The following is a 15886-nucleotide window of genomic DNA, read 5'->3' as shown; positions in this document are numbered from 1 at the left end:
AGAGTGGCAGGACAGAGTCAAGAAAACTGGTGATGGCTCGAGAGGCAGTGAATGACCTTGGCATCTTTGATGTCTAACCAAGCTCTAAGCACTCCACAGCACCTGCTTAAGCTGCCTTCATAGCCCTAGGAACAAATTGTTCTCATCCACCCATTCCACCAGGGAAGTCTTCACATGCTTGGGGTAGACACCCTCCTAACTCATCGACCAGTGTGAAACCCCTAAGTCACCCTCAACCTGGTTTAGGTCGTCTGCTGAAATGATTTACCAGGGTGTGGCCACTGTGCATACTACAGCTTCTTGGAGACACAGGTGGGAGTTAGGTGGATCAGAGGAACACCAAAGGTAGAAAGCAGCTTTAAAAATGGCTCAGCAGCCCTCACACCAGAGGTACCAGTCTTCCCTGAACACACCCTACATCCCATAGCACTTTGTAAACCTTAAAGAACTATATAAATAGTACTTATTATTATTATTATTATTACTGTTAAATCCCTATGGGGCAGCTAGGTGGTACAGTGGATAGAGTGCTGTGTGGGTGTGCAGTCAAGAATATTCATCTTCCCAAGTTCAAATCTGGCCTCAGATACTTACTAGCTGTGTGACCCTCAGCAAGTCATTTAACCCTATTTGCCTCAGTTTTCTCATCTGTAAGATGAGTTGGAGAAGGAAATAGCAAACCACCCCAGTATCTTTGCCAAGAAAACCCCAAATGGGGTCACAAAGAGTCATTCACAACTGAAAAACAACTAAACAAAAGTCCCTATAACCCCAATGTTACTGTGCTAAGAGGAAAGGGAAGGGGTCATTGATGGAGGAAGCAGTGTGCTGAAAAAGGAGTGTAAAAGACCCAAAGCACTGCAAAAAGAACACCTCTTCCCCTTGCTCAGCCCAGTGCTCTGCTCCTTACACTACATCCTCCAAAACACTGTTGCAGAATGAATGACAACCTAGCTTTTTCCATTACAGTAGCATTTGACCTTGATAATTATTTTCACCTTTAAAACTGGCTTCACTTTCTCTAGGATCAAATAGACCAAAAAAGAAAGAAAAAAATAACTTCTGTGACCACAGTAAACCCTCTTGTATCCAGCATGGCTGGGGAATAGCATATCCCATTTAATCAAATTGTCTGATTAGTAGAGAGGGGCCATATGTGACTTACCAATTTGCAAAGAATTCAAATAAAATAAAATATATTTCCCTCTAAAAAACTAGACTGAACAGAATTTAATCTTCTTTGGTAGACACAGAGGACAATTCTGATCTTACATGGCCTCTGGGTCATCACTGTGAACTTCAATTACCCATTAATTGAGATTTCAAGCTGAGAAAATGCCTGCTGAGCCAGATTTTCCTGTCCATAGATGTTCACACAGGTTGAGTTAGATGGTCAAATTTTGGGAAACCATCTGACTCAATAAACATGCTTTGTTTGAACCAAGGACAAAAGTTGTGGCTAGGAGTATGGAGTTGACAGAGAGTCATTCAGCTCCGGAGGGTCAGAGAACTAAGAGGAACAGAATAAATGTCATGGATGAAAGAGGCTGCCACAAAAAGATGACACCAAGTGTCAACTACTGACTCACCAGAAAGATTCTACAGTTGAACCCAAAACACGAATGATGAGTTGATTGATGTTTTGTCTGGAGGTAGGTGCCAGCACCAACATTATTTAACATATAACAGTTCTGATGATTCTCACTCAACAAAGACAGAATTCCCATCTGTACCTGATAACTTTGTTCAGGGTCACAATATCTATCCCTAGACCTGAGCATTTCTTTCCAAAATACAGGTCGCTGGTCATAAAAGGAATCACTGAGTATTTATGGATCATAACTCAACTCAACTTAATTCAACTCAACTAGCATTTATTAAGCAACTATGACAGGAAATGAAGCATAGTGAACTGATCTCAAAACCAGTCCTACCTCTAACACACACTGGCTACATGACCTTGAGTAAGTCACTCAATTTCTAGGCAACTCTCAAAGACTCTAAGTTTCAGAGAAGGTACTGACCTATATTGGTAGAAGGAGTTTTGGAGTTCTCTATATCATTGAAAACAAAGGTCTTCTTAATCAATCAACATATTTACTTAATTACTTACTTATTAAATACCTACTATGAACTAAACACTGTGCTAGGAGTTGAGAATACAAGGGAAAAAATGAAACAGTCTCTGACACCAAAGACCTACATTCTACTTAAGGAAAACAATATACACAAGTAAATACAAAATAGAACTAGAAACCAAATAAATGCAGAATAATTTTGAAAAAGAAAGAATATTAACAACTCTGGGGGGAAGGGCCCAGTGGTGCTTGAACTGAGCCTTGGAGGGAATTTGAGACTCTAAGATGTGCAGGTGAGGAAGGGAAGCATTTTAGGCATTGGAAAATTTAGGCCTAGGCATTTTAGGCAGAGGGATGAGAGATGGAACAAATAGGACAATTTGTCTACAGCGTAGAGTGGGTGAAGGGAAATAGTGTGCAATCAAACTAGAAATATAGGCTGAAGCCAGATTGTAAAAGACTTTCATTGCCTAACACAGGAGTTTTTATTTTACCCTAGAAGCAATAGGGAACCACTGACGCTACTTAAGTTGGGAAGTGAAATGGCCACACCTGTGTTTTAGCAATATTTGGTGGCTGCGTGGAAGATGCATTGGAGAGTGCGTTTGGTGCTGGGGAGACCATATGGGAGGCCATTGCAAAGTCCAAGGGAGAGGTGATGAGGACCTGAACAAGTGAGGTTGACATGTGAATAGAAAGAACTAGTACAAAAGGAATGCATGTCAGAAATATGGTAGATGTGGTAGAATCAATGAGACACAGCAACTGATTGGATATAAGGAGTGAGGGAGAATGAAAAGTCAAGGATGGCTGAGATTTTACATCTCAGTGACTAGAAGGATGGTGATGGTCCAGTCGTATTAGAACCACAGAGCAAAGCAAACATAGGAAAAATCTAACGATCACCTGAGGAAATTCATGCCTCTTGAACTCACAAGGTAGCTGCTAATGCTCAAAAATGTCTATCTCTCAGGATGCCCAGGAAAAGAAACAATGAAGAAGTAGCTAGGGACTTGAAGTCCTATCTCAAGCTCACCTAGTTGATTGCTATTGCCATGGAAGCTAAGAAGTGAGAACAGAGTGAAGAAAAATCTACCCCTTCCCTTACTGAAAGTCCAAGGAACAATTCATCTGTGTCCCTAAAGAGCACAAAGTCACTAAGAGAAGGAGATAGAGTCTTTCCAAAGTTCGTATAACCTACTTTAAGGACTCATGCTTCGGTCACCAATGATCTTGGAGAGTCTCCCAGTTATGGTGATACGCAAAGACCAAGGAGAAGTCAATGAGTCCAGTATATCCTTTAGCAAAGAGTTGTGGAATTTAATACCAGTTAAATGTAAATTAAATGAGACTGAGCTTGGTGACCATAGGCAAGTCACTTAATGTTTCTGTGACTGACATTTATTGGTCCAACTATTTTGCACCAATTTCTGGAAAGATAATATAGAATTGTATTTGTTTGTTTTTAAGTAACTAAGATGTCCATATCCATTGTCTCTGAGATCCCACCAGTAGGCATATACTCCAAGGAGCTCAAAGATTGAAAGAAAGCAATGTTTTTGGTTACTAAGAATGGTTGGAGAATATCTAAAGAAATTGTGATATATTAATGTAAAGCGAGGAGTTTATGAACTTGGATGGTGGGGGGGCATACATCTTAATTTAAATATAATTGGTTTATTTTGTAATCCTATATATTTTGTTTTATGCATTTAAAAACATTATACTGAGAATGAATCCACAGGCTTCACCAAACTACCCTAAGGTTCCATAACACAAAAAAAGGTTAAGAACCTTTGATGTAAAGGAATATTACTAAGATATATATTGTTATAGATATATACACACATATATGCATATATGTATGTATGTATGCATGTATATGCATATGTGTATATATACTATATATGTATATATACATATATAAATTTAAATGTGAAGAATTCAGAGAGTCATATAAAGACATACAAACTAAGGGAGAATGAAGTAAGAAGAACCAAGAAAACAACATATACAACCTTTCTATGTCTCTATTTCCTAACCTGTAAAGTGGTTATAATAATACTTATACTACCTATTCCAAAAATTTGCTACAAAGACAATGTTTGGTAACTCTTAAAGTACTATATGAAAGTGAAAGTTTTTCCTTAATGTATTTTTTTCTATTTTTATTTCTCTGTCCCTTTCATAGAATTTCAATCCAGAATGATCTTGGTTACATTTTTCTAGTGGTCTCTGCTCCTCTTAGCCCATTTTCACTCTCTGGCATCTTGCCCCATGGTGTTCCCCCCTGAGACTATGAGTTCTTATTAAACACCTATAGCCAATCACGCAGAGCATGACAGAGGGGAAAAGATGATGGCTATCTCAGAATACAGTGATTCCCAGTACAGTGCCGACAATGCTCTTGTCCTTCATTTTTATGGCAAAATTGTGACAAGGACAACGAATAGCAAGCACTATGTGAGCCAATTCTTAGGACTGTGATTGTAATGAAGATGGGAAATGGTACAATTTAAGCATTTGACATCTGAAGCTCTACTTGGTAAAAATCTAATCTATTTCTCATTAATGCTTCCTCTCAGAAAATCCCATGGGACATACCAGAAGGCCCCATTCTTTTGGCAATCGGATTACTAGGTCTGGGTTTCTGATATCTCTAAGTGCTGCCCTGTAAACGGCAAGGCACATTCAATCTGACACTCCCACTATATTCCTTGGTCTTATCCATTGGCAAATATATAGTCCAGAGTTCTGAAATGTCACAGGACCTGCATTTTTGCAGCTAAGAGATTTATCATGACATATTATATAGAGTTTAATAGGCCACACCCAATCCTGATTTCAAAGGAATGTCATTTATAGGAAAGACAGAAAAGAAATAGGAAACAAAAAGTCCTTGAACCATAACATCGTTTTTGATGAACAGACATGTTTACCTCACCAAGCTGGCCGGATCAAACCTTGCATAACGAAATCCATTTTTCTGGATGAAGGAATCAGTATCACAAATAACTAAGAAACAATTTGCTTCCATCACAGCTCTTTGTAGGAAACTATTGCCTTGGGAACATATAGTATTTACTTCCATTTCCCAACACAACTCTAACAACTTGCTTTAGGAAAGGCTTGCTACAGTAACTTTTGGAGGAAACAAAAACACGTGTTTCCCACTGGCTGCAAATGAAATTTGGGAGACCATTTAAATATCAGCTAATTCGTCAAGTAGGTTTCCTAAGTATATTCCCCTAATATTTACTTCTTATTTCTAAAGACTGCACAGAACAAATCAAGAACACTGATTATGTTTATTCCTCAGAAGTTCTAAGGAGTCCTTATTCCAACTCCTACTGTCACTACAGTTAAGTCCCCCCGGAGGATGGCTGTCTCTGTCTCTCTTTTGAGAACTATAGAAATACCCTTGGACAGCTTGGGGATGGAGGGGGAGAGTCTTTTCCTAATGCTATCATCTCAAGCCATAATTCCAGTGTGTTCTTCCTCCAATATCAATCACCAGTTATAGTTAGAAGCTTCCTTTATATTTTTGATCCCACCAGTACTTATTTTACCAATTAAAATTAATTAATTTCTATAAAGGGATATTTACTTAGAAGATTGGGGAAGAACATTAATTACAAAGCATTTACACATATGTGCACATACATGCACACACATGCATGCACACACATGTATACACACACATGCACACACACACAAGCTGGGGATATACTCTCATCTACCACCTTGAACTCTAAGGAGAAAAAACTCCAACTTAAAACGGGTGCTAGGAAGCATTTTCCTCACCAAGTTTACTTCCAGATGCAGCATAGATGATGGATGAGTCACTGTCATAGTCTCTTGGCTGCCTTTGATTCACTCCTATGCTGAATTAAGCATGTCCCTCAGGATTTTATTCCTTACCAGGCTAGATTGTTTGCAAAATATGACATGGACTCTAGCTCCTAGACCTCAAGCAGTTCAGTCTCCCGAACTTTCAAAACCCACAGGGTTGAAGCCTAGTCTAATATCCCTTCATTTAAGAACAAATGCCAAGAGGCTAAGAATATAGGCCCCTATTCGTATCCACATGTTGGCCTGGGAGGGGAAGGAGGGGGGAGGAGAAGACTTGAGGTTTCTCCCCACTCAAAGACTTACAGCATGCCACCTTCACCAAAAAAGCCAAGCAGAAAAGAAGCAAGTTGTTCCTGTGGAAATCTTTTGTCTGTTTTCGATTTTGATTTGCCAGCTGAGCAAAAAAGGTCCCTTTTCACCATGTCATAAGCAGACTGAAAACAGAATATGTGTGCATGCTCTGAACTGGTGGGCCCTTCTATTACATATCATCATGCCACTCTGGAAGCTCTCTCCCCAAGTTATGGTGAGCTGGAATTATCCTGCACACGCTCTGATGATGGAGCTCCAATGTCCAGGCTCCATGCTCTAGAGGAACTACCCTTCCCCTCCACTCACCCACTCACCCAAAGATATAGATAGTTTCCATGATTCTTGGGTTCATTTTGAATGGAGCTACAGTTAAAGGGGAGATTATTCACTCCTGTCAGTGCCTGGTGTCAAAACTTACAGGGTTGCAATCTGACATTCCTTCACCTATGAATCGGAATGAATAAATGCCAAAAAGCTCCCTCCATTTTTCGCTGTCATAATTCTACTTCCCACTGATATTCTCTTCTCTCTTATTGTTTCCCCCTACTTCTCTGAGCTCTGAAGATAGATTACCTTCAATTTACTCAGAACTTTCTATTCTTTTCCTCCCAGGTTCTTTCTACAGCCCCACCACACACACACACACACACACACACACACACACACACACACACATATATATATATACATATATATATATATATACACACATATATATATATATGTATATGTGTATATATATATATATATATATATATATATATCCAAAGTCTGAGACTGAATCTGGGCGTGTTTTCGCTGCCTGGCCATATTCCCAACCAACTAACTTGACCCTTGAGTTTTTCAGTGGGGTATGACTGCTTGTAGACTAACGAGTTCTATGTTCTACGTTTGGGGGGGAGGTGCCAGCTCTGTCAGAGCCGCACTCCTCCTTCCCCAAGGACCCCCAGTCCAGGCTGGGCTTAGATCTTCAGCAGACTGTTGCAGTCCTGCTCTGATCCGCCACTTAATTCCTCCCACCAGGTGGGCCTGGAGCCGGAAGCAGCAACAGCCGTAGCTGCCCCACCTCCGCTGCCCCCGGGGCTGGAAGCCAAACCGCGAACTCCTTCCACTCCCGCAGCTTTTCTCACTAACCTTCTCCGCAGTCTTTGCTGTTTGTGGGTCGAGGGGTCTGGTAACTGCCGCAGCTCACTGAATCAGGGCGCTAGGGTCCCCTCTGCCTGGCTTCTGGTCTGGATCGTCCACGCCGCTCAGGCTGGGCTCTGCTCCACCCCGTTCCCAGCTCTTAGCTCCCAGCTCCGAGCTCCGTGTGGGATAGACCTCACCCAGAGACCATCCAGGCTGTCCTGGGCTGGAGCCCTGCTTCCCTCTGCTGTTCTGTGGGTTCTGCCGTTCTAGAATTGGTTCAGAGCCATTTTTATAGGTTTTTGGAGGGACTCGGGTACGGAGCTCACTCTAGTCTGTGCTTACCAGCCGCCATCTTGGCTCCGCCCCTCTATATATATATATATATATATATATATATATATACAGTTATGGGGACACTTCCTGCTAACCCTTCTCAACCAAGTCTGATTTTCACTCCTATAAGGCTCTGTGTTGTGGCGGTTGTTGTTGTTCATTTCTATATGGTTTGGTTGAATCTATTCGATTTATCTCTTGCTTCTCTTATCGCTCGGACAGTGTGCCTCCTCCTAAATCTACACCCCTACAGTGTCTTTGAAGGTATGAAATACACTGACATGTTTCATCTGCCTTTGCCTGTCTCACCTACCTCGAGGGAGCCAGGCTATGCTATTTAAATTACCCCCAGGCTCTTTCTCAATGTAGGAAGTAGAACTTGAAGAAGCTACCTGCTAACTGGTAGTTACTGTCACCAGTATCTGTGACAGTAATGGAGAGAAACAACCTAGCTCAAAATTGCTTTAAGAAAAACTTGCTACAGTAATTTTGGGAGTGAACCAAAGCACTACAGTGTTGTATTAAGCTATGAGCTCGACCTAGCAAAAATTCATGTCTCTTATGAAGGTGCAAGAAAGATTGTTTTCTTAAGAACTACTAGCAAAAGCTCAGCTAGTGTGGGCATACAGGCTTAGTGTCCCCAGAGTCATCAAAACTAAAACAGAGCTAAGTATAGAAAGGATTGGTAAAAGCATGGCAAGCTGGTAGGTTGTTTAAAATCACTGAAGGCTGTGTTGAACTTGAAATATTGAAAGACAGGTTCTTAAAGAAAATGCCTGATAGAAAAGACCTACTTAAAGCTTCTGAGTGTCAACAAGATTTAGAGAAAGCTTAATCTATCAGATGAAGGGCAGCTTCTCCCACAATTCAGAGTCCCCTGTGAAACATGGTTGGACACTCCTCAGTGCCTTTACCTTCTTACCTATCTGAAGGTGGGAACAGCTGGATAAATAGTGGAAGTATTTGGGAAAGAAGCTGAATATCTCCTTGGGACTCATCTCTCAGAAATATAGCATCTGGATTGACAGGAGCCAATTGGAAAGATTTTCCTTTCTTTCTTTCTTTCTTTCTTTCTTTTCTTTTCTTTTCTTTTCTTTTCTTTCTTTCTTTCTTTCTTTCCTTTCTTACTTTTTTCTTTCTTTCTTTTTTCTTTCTTTTCTTTCTTTCTTTCTTTCTTTCTTTCTTTCTTTCTTTCTTTCTTTCTTTCTTTCTTTCTTTCTTTCCTTCCTTCCTTCCTCCCTCCCTCCTTCTTTCTCTTTCTTCATTCCTTCCTTCCTTCCTTCCTTCCTTCCTTCCTTCCTTTCTTTCTTTCTTCCTTTCTTCCTTTCTTTCATTCTCTCCTAACTCCCTCAACCTACAACAGTCAAATTTTAGCAATGAGCTGAATACAATGAATGCAAAGCTGAATACAATGACCCTCTGAATACAAAGACTCCTCTTCATGAGTTCAAATCCAGCCTCAGACACTTACTAGCTGTATGACCCTGAGCAAGTCATTTAACCCTGTTGGTCTCAGTTTCCTCACTTGTAAAATGAACTGGAGAAGGAAATGCAAACCACTCCAATATTTTTGCCAAGAAAACCCCAAATGAGGTCATGAAGAGTCAGACATGACTGAAAAACAACTCAACAATAAGAATACACAATGATAATCACAAACTTCTGTTCCTATCATGGAAAAATGAATTAAATATTATATTACTATTATTTAAATATTTTGGCATGTGCGTATGCCTTTTGTCTTGGCTCTTCAAGTAAATTACAGGCCTGTTGAAAACAAGGACTATGTCGTTTATTTTCTTTCTATATCAATATCATGAGACCACTTTAAATCTATTTGGAAATCTTATTGTAATACTGTTTTTAAATGTTTTATTCTCATAAGGAGGAAAATGTTTTTAAAATAAGTTCTCTTGGTAAATTTTATTAATGCTAAGTATGTAGACTAATTTAGGCATATCAGCATTTTTATTAAATTAGTGCAGTCTAATCATAGGCAAAGATATTGCTACAATTATTTTGGTCTTTCATTATTTCTAAAAATATTGCATGGTGATTTTATTTAAACAAGATCTCTACACATATTGGTAAGCTCTTAGATAAATTTTGTGTGCTGTATAATTATGTTAAATGGATTTTTTTTTCTTTTTTCCCCTGGTGTTTCTTGGTAAAATACAGAAATGCCAATTATTTTTGTGGAATTATTTTGTATCCTACTACTTTGCTGAAGCTATTAATTTGCCTAATTAGTTTTGCATTTGTTCACAAGGGTTTTCTAAGTAAACCATTGTATCATCTGCAAATAAGAATAATTTTGCTTCCTCTAATCCAGGGTTTCTTAACCAGGTGCACATGAATTTATCATTTTGATATTTTGATAGCTATATTTCAATGTGATTGCTTTCCTTTGTGGTACCAATACATTTAATTTTTTGATTAAAATATACTGAGAAAAGGTCCAAAAGCTTCACTAGAAGGGATCTATGACACAAGAAAGGCTATGTAACCTTGCTTTAAACAATGCTTATTCCCTTAATTTCTTCTTCTTTTTTAATCACTATAGCTAATCTTTCTGGTATTGTGCTGAATAATAGTGAAGAGATAGATAATCTCTTACTTCACTCCAATCTTATTGGACTTTTATATCTATTGATATACTTATCTGAATTTTATTATTTTATTATTAATATGGTTAATTATGCAAATTTTCCCCTAATATTGAGTCATCCTTTTATCCCTGCTATAAATATCATTTGGGCAGAACTGCAAGAACAAAAATGAAAAAGTAGTAATGATCTATATTTAGCATTACCAGATCTCAAATTATATTATAAATTAGTTAAAATTTTATGTTACAGGTTTTTTTAATTGAAAAGTACATTTTTGTAATTAATTTTAAAAACAAGACATAGAAGCAAACTTGCATAGTAATATAGTGTTCAATAAATTCAGGAACATAAACTTTCAGAGGAGAGAATATTTTATAAAACAGCTGGAAAATGGGAAATCATTTTGAAAGAAAATAGATTTAGGGGACCATCTTAAGTCATATACTCTTTATTGTTATTCAGCTGTTCAATCATGTCCAACTCTTCACGACCCATGAATCATAATATACCAATGTTATTAATGAGGTTTTCTTAGCCAAGATACTAGATCAATTTGCCATTTCTTTCTCCATTATATATTCTGAATCAATTTCTAAATGTATAAAATTAAAAATATAAAAATTATATAAATAAAATAATTAAAGGAGAAAATAAAGATATATCTTTGACAATTGTGGGTAAGGAAAGAGTTTATAATGAGATATGGGTTGTAATAATGAGGGTATGCTTGTAAATGTTTCACAAGCAAAATGTATTCACACCACAGTTATAAATTTAATCTGTATTATTAACATTTTCTCCATCACTTTCTTAAGTCTAGAGCAATCAAAGTCTCAATTTGCTGCAGTTTCTGATTTCCAAGATGTAAATGTTCACACTGAATATTTAACTATGGGTTCTCATAAGCCAGTCAAGCTGGCTCCAGCACACCTCTGAATATGAGAGATTATAAAGACAAAATAAACAATTTTAGTCATGTAAAATTTGAAAGGTTTTGTATGAACAAAATCAATGCAGCCATTTTTTAAAGATAGAAATTAGAAAAAAATCTCTGCATAAAATATCTCCAATAAAGGTCTGATTTTCAAAACCTATAAGAGATTGAAACAAATTTATAAGACTACAAGCTATTTCCCAATAGACAAATGGTCTGATTGGGGGTAAACATTATGGGACTTTGCCCCCTCCTATGACCAAGGCTTTTTACCTTATCCTTCATAGGGAGAGGGAACAAATAGAACCAGAAGAAGAAACAGATTTGGAAAACATGTGACTTTAGCGCATTATTCAGGTTATTCACTGCTCTAACTGAAAGAGCAAAGGACTGAAAACTCAAGCACTGAGAGTGATGAGAAACACTGGCCAGTCAAGGAAGCTGATGGTACTAATTAAATGTTAGGGGACATATAGGAAACAACTATAAGAAGCTAAAAGGATATTTGCTACCAAGTTGATGAAAGTCTCAAAGCAATGGAAAATTTCCAGGGGATTTCTTACAATAAGGAAAAGGGACCAAAATAATGAATTAGAAAAAAAATATTATATTCACATTTATGTGAAACTATTCTGTTAATTGCAGTCACATTGCTCTCACTAAAGTCCAAAACTTTAAGCACCCATATGCCCTGTTTCCCTATCCACTTTTTCAGCACTCAATTTTCTCTGAAGAAAGAACAGAGTTCAGACAGAAGATTGCCATTCAGTTATATGGTATGATAGAGAATTTGAGTAGGCTGCTCATCATGGTTCAACAATAACAATAACATTTATAGAGTACTTTAAGGCTTGCAATGTTCTTTCTTCACAACACCCCATGAGGTGGATAGTACAAGCGTTATGATCCTCATTTTAGAAACAAGGAAAATTAGCCTCTGAGAGATCAGGCAATTTGCCTACAATTACATAACTAAGAAATTTCTGAGGTGGGATTTGAATTCAGGTCTCTTGACTCCCAGTCCAGCACTCCATCTGTAACCCTATAACAACAGTAGTATGAGAAGGGGGTGAGGGGGTGGGAGCAGTATTAGGACACAGAACACAACAACCCCTGACATACTCATGCTCATGCCAACATATTGCTTGGGGATGCAAATTTCAGCCTTAACATATGGTGATGCTCCAAACATTCATACACATATACCAGTCCTCTATCTTGAAAACCCATCAGTTCTCTCAGACATATTCTTATTCACTTGAACACATTCTGATTTTTTAAACAAATCCAACTCTTCTCAAGGACACATTGTACTACTCTCAACAATGCTAGATATCTTGAGGTCAGTTTTTCCACCCAAAATTAATACTAACAATATATATGTAGATACACATACCTTAAATAAGAAAACAAAATTCCAGGCATGTGTATCTACATACTATAGCCAGGGCACAACTGTTTCTATTTCCAAACAGGACATTCTTGGACTCTAACACTGGAAATAAGACCAGAATTCGATGAAGTCATCACACATAGGTGGCACAGTGGATAGAGTACTGGGCCTGGAGTTAGGAAGACTCATCTTCCTGATTTCAAATCTGGTCTCAGACACTTCCTAGCTGTGTGACCCTGCTCAAGTCACTTAAGCTTGTTTGCCTTAGTTTCCTCATCCATAAAATGAGCTGGAGAAGGAAATGGCAAATCACTCCAGCATCTTTACTAAGAAAATTCCAAATGGAATCACAATAAGTTGGACATAACTGAAATGAATGAACAAAACCAAAAATGGACATAGCACTTTCGGGTTTCCAAAATACTTTCCATATGATCTCATTTAATTCTCACAATAACCTTGCGAGGTGCTTTATTATTTCTATTTTACATAGAAGCTAACTGAAGCAAGAAAAAAAAAAGAAGAAGAAGAAGCCATGATTTGCCCATAGCCGGCTAGACAAGTATCAGAATCAGGATTCAAACTCAGATCATCTTGCCTTCTGAGTTGACATTTTATCAAGTATATCCCCAGGTGTCTCAGAACATACATCAAGAGAAGAATAAATGGAATTTGCTACTTTCATTTTAATAGGTCAAAGACCTCATCCCTGAACAGTAGGTCTCTTGTTCTTGTTTATTTGGTCATGTGTGTGGACAGCCAAAGAGTGTGGGAACTGCGCCACGTCCCTTTTAACAAGACCTGTGCTGTCAGGCTAGTGAAAAGATTCAAATGTAGCTTGAAGAAAGTTAAAAAGCCTCAGTATTATTAATAAAATGTACCTAAGACAGCAGGAGAGAGCCAGAATCTTCTCAGAATTGCACTGTGTATAGGGCTTTCTTTACTCCTTTCCCTACTTCCATCCGCAGCAAAAAAGAAAACTAAAAAAAAAGAAAATCGTTCCTCTACATGTCATTAAATGTATCAACTATGGACAGATCAACTCCAAAACCTTATCAGTAGCTTTGGGTTCTGCAAGATAGCAGTAGCAATCCAATGACACAGATTCATTAGAGATGAGCAGAAGCCAAAGCTGCAGCCTATAAGGGCAGCTAGGTGGTTGCAGTAGAGAGTGCCAGGCCTGGAGTCAGGAAGATTTTTCTTCCTGAGTTCAAATTTGGCCTCAAACACACACTACCTGTGTGACCCTGGGCAAGTCACTTAACCCTTCTTGCCTCAGTTTCCTCCTCTGTAAAATGAGCTAGAGAAGGAAATGAAAAACCCCTCTTTGCCAAGAAAACCCCAAATGGGGTCACAAAGAGTCAGGCGCAACTCAGCAATGATAACAGCTTTACCAGCCTCATTTCTAAAATATATAGAGAACTGAGTCAAATTTATAAGAATACAAGTCATTCTCCAATTGATAAATGGTCAAAAGATGTGAATAGGTAGTTTTCAGAGGAAGAAATAAAAACTATCTATAGTCAAATAAAAATGGTCTAAATCACTATTTGTTAGAGAAATAAAAATTAAAACAACTCAGAGGTACCACTTCACACCTATCAGATTGGCTAATATGAAAAAAAGGAATATGATAAATGTTAGAGAAGAAGTAGGAAAATTGGAACACTACTGTATTGTTAGTGGAGTTGTGAACTGATCCAACCATTCTGGAGAGTAATTTGGAACTATGCCCAAAGGGCTATAGAACTGTGCATACCCTTTGATCCAGCAATACCACTGCTAGACCTGTATTCCAAAGAGATCATAAAAAAGGGAAAAGGACCCATATGTGCAAAAATATTTATAGCAGCTCTTTTTGTGATGGTAAAGAACTGGAAATTGAGGGTATGCCCAGCAATTGGAGAATGGCTGAACAAGTTGTGATATATGAATGTAATGGAATACTATTGTTCCATAAGAAATGATGAGCAGGTGGATTTCAGAAAACCAGGAAAGACTTACATGAACTGCTACTGAGTAAAGTGAGCAGAACCAGGAGAATATTGTGCACAATAACAGCAACATTGTGCAATGACCAACTGTGATAGACTTAGCTCTTCTCAGCAAAACAATGATCTAAGACAATTCCAAAAGACTCATGATGGAAAATGCCATCCACAACCAGAGAAAGAACTATGGAGTCTAATCCAGATTGAAGCATACTATTTTTCTCTTCTTTTTTTTCTTTCTTGTGTTTTTCCCCTTTTATTCTGATTCTTCTTTCACAGCATGACTAAGGTAGAAATATGTTTCATGTTATTGTACAGGTATAGCCTATATCAGATTGCATGCCATCTTGGGGAGGGGGAAGGGGAGAGAAGGGGGAAATTTTGGAACTCAAAATCTTATAAAAGCGAATGTTGAAAACTAAAAATAAACAAACGATTCTTAAAAAGAAATAAAAGTGCATAAATTTGAAAAAAAAATAATGACCTTACCTGATTCCTTGCCTAAAAACCCCAAGAGATGTTCATTGCTTTTTTTCACCTATAATTTTAGTTTCAAGTAGATTAGTCACAAAAGACCCATATATGTCCCCTACTCCCCAGCAAGAAGCCATTCCTCAATCCTGAACTTAGAAAATGGCAACAACACAACAAAAAACTCTTACCCAGATTCAAGGAACTGTTTTGGTCAGCATCTATTCAAAACCACAACTCACAAATTTTGATTTCATGTTTCCTTTTCTTTCTTCACTGGATCAAACCAGAGGACCCGAGAATAAACTTTTTTCAAAGCAAAAGGGATCTGCCAACACAGTTCTTTTTTTCACATTTGATAGAGAGTTGTTTCAGCCACTGGAAACTCTACGTGTTTTTTTAATATAAATTTATTTATTTTCAGTTTTCAACATTCACTTCCACAAGAGTCTGAATTTCTAATTTTTTCCCCATCTCTCCCCTCCCCCCACCCAATAACAGCATGCATTTTGATTACCCCTTCCTCCAATCTGCCTTCACTTCTATTACTCCCCACCCCCTTCTCATATTCCCTTACTTTCTATTTTCCTCTAGGGAAAGATAGATTTCTATACCCCATTGCCCGTATATCTTATTTCCCAGTTGAATGTAAAAACAATTTTTTAACATTCATTTTTAAAGCTTTGAGTTACACATTCTCTCCCTTCCTCCCTCCCCACCCACCCTCTTTGAGAAAGCAAGCAATTCGATATAGTTTACACATGTGTAGTCATGCAAAACATTTT

The sequence above is a fragment of the Trichosurus vulpecula genome, chromosome 4, assembly GCF_011100635.1.
Source record: "Trichosurus vulpecula isolate mTriVul1 chromosome 4, mTriVul1.pri, whole genome shotgun sequence".
NCBI lineage: Eukaryota > Metazoa > Chordata > Mammalia > Diprotodontia > Phalangeridae > Trichosurus > Trichosurus vulpecula.
This window is presented reverse-complemented; position numbering follows the sequence as displayed.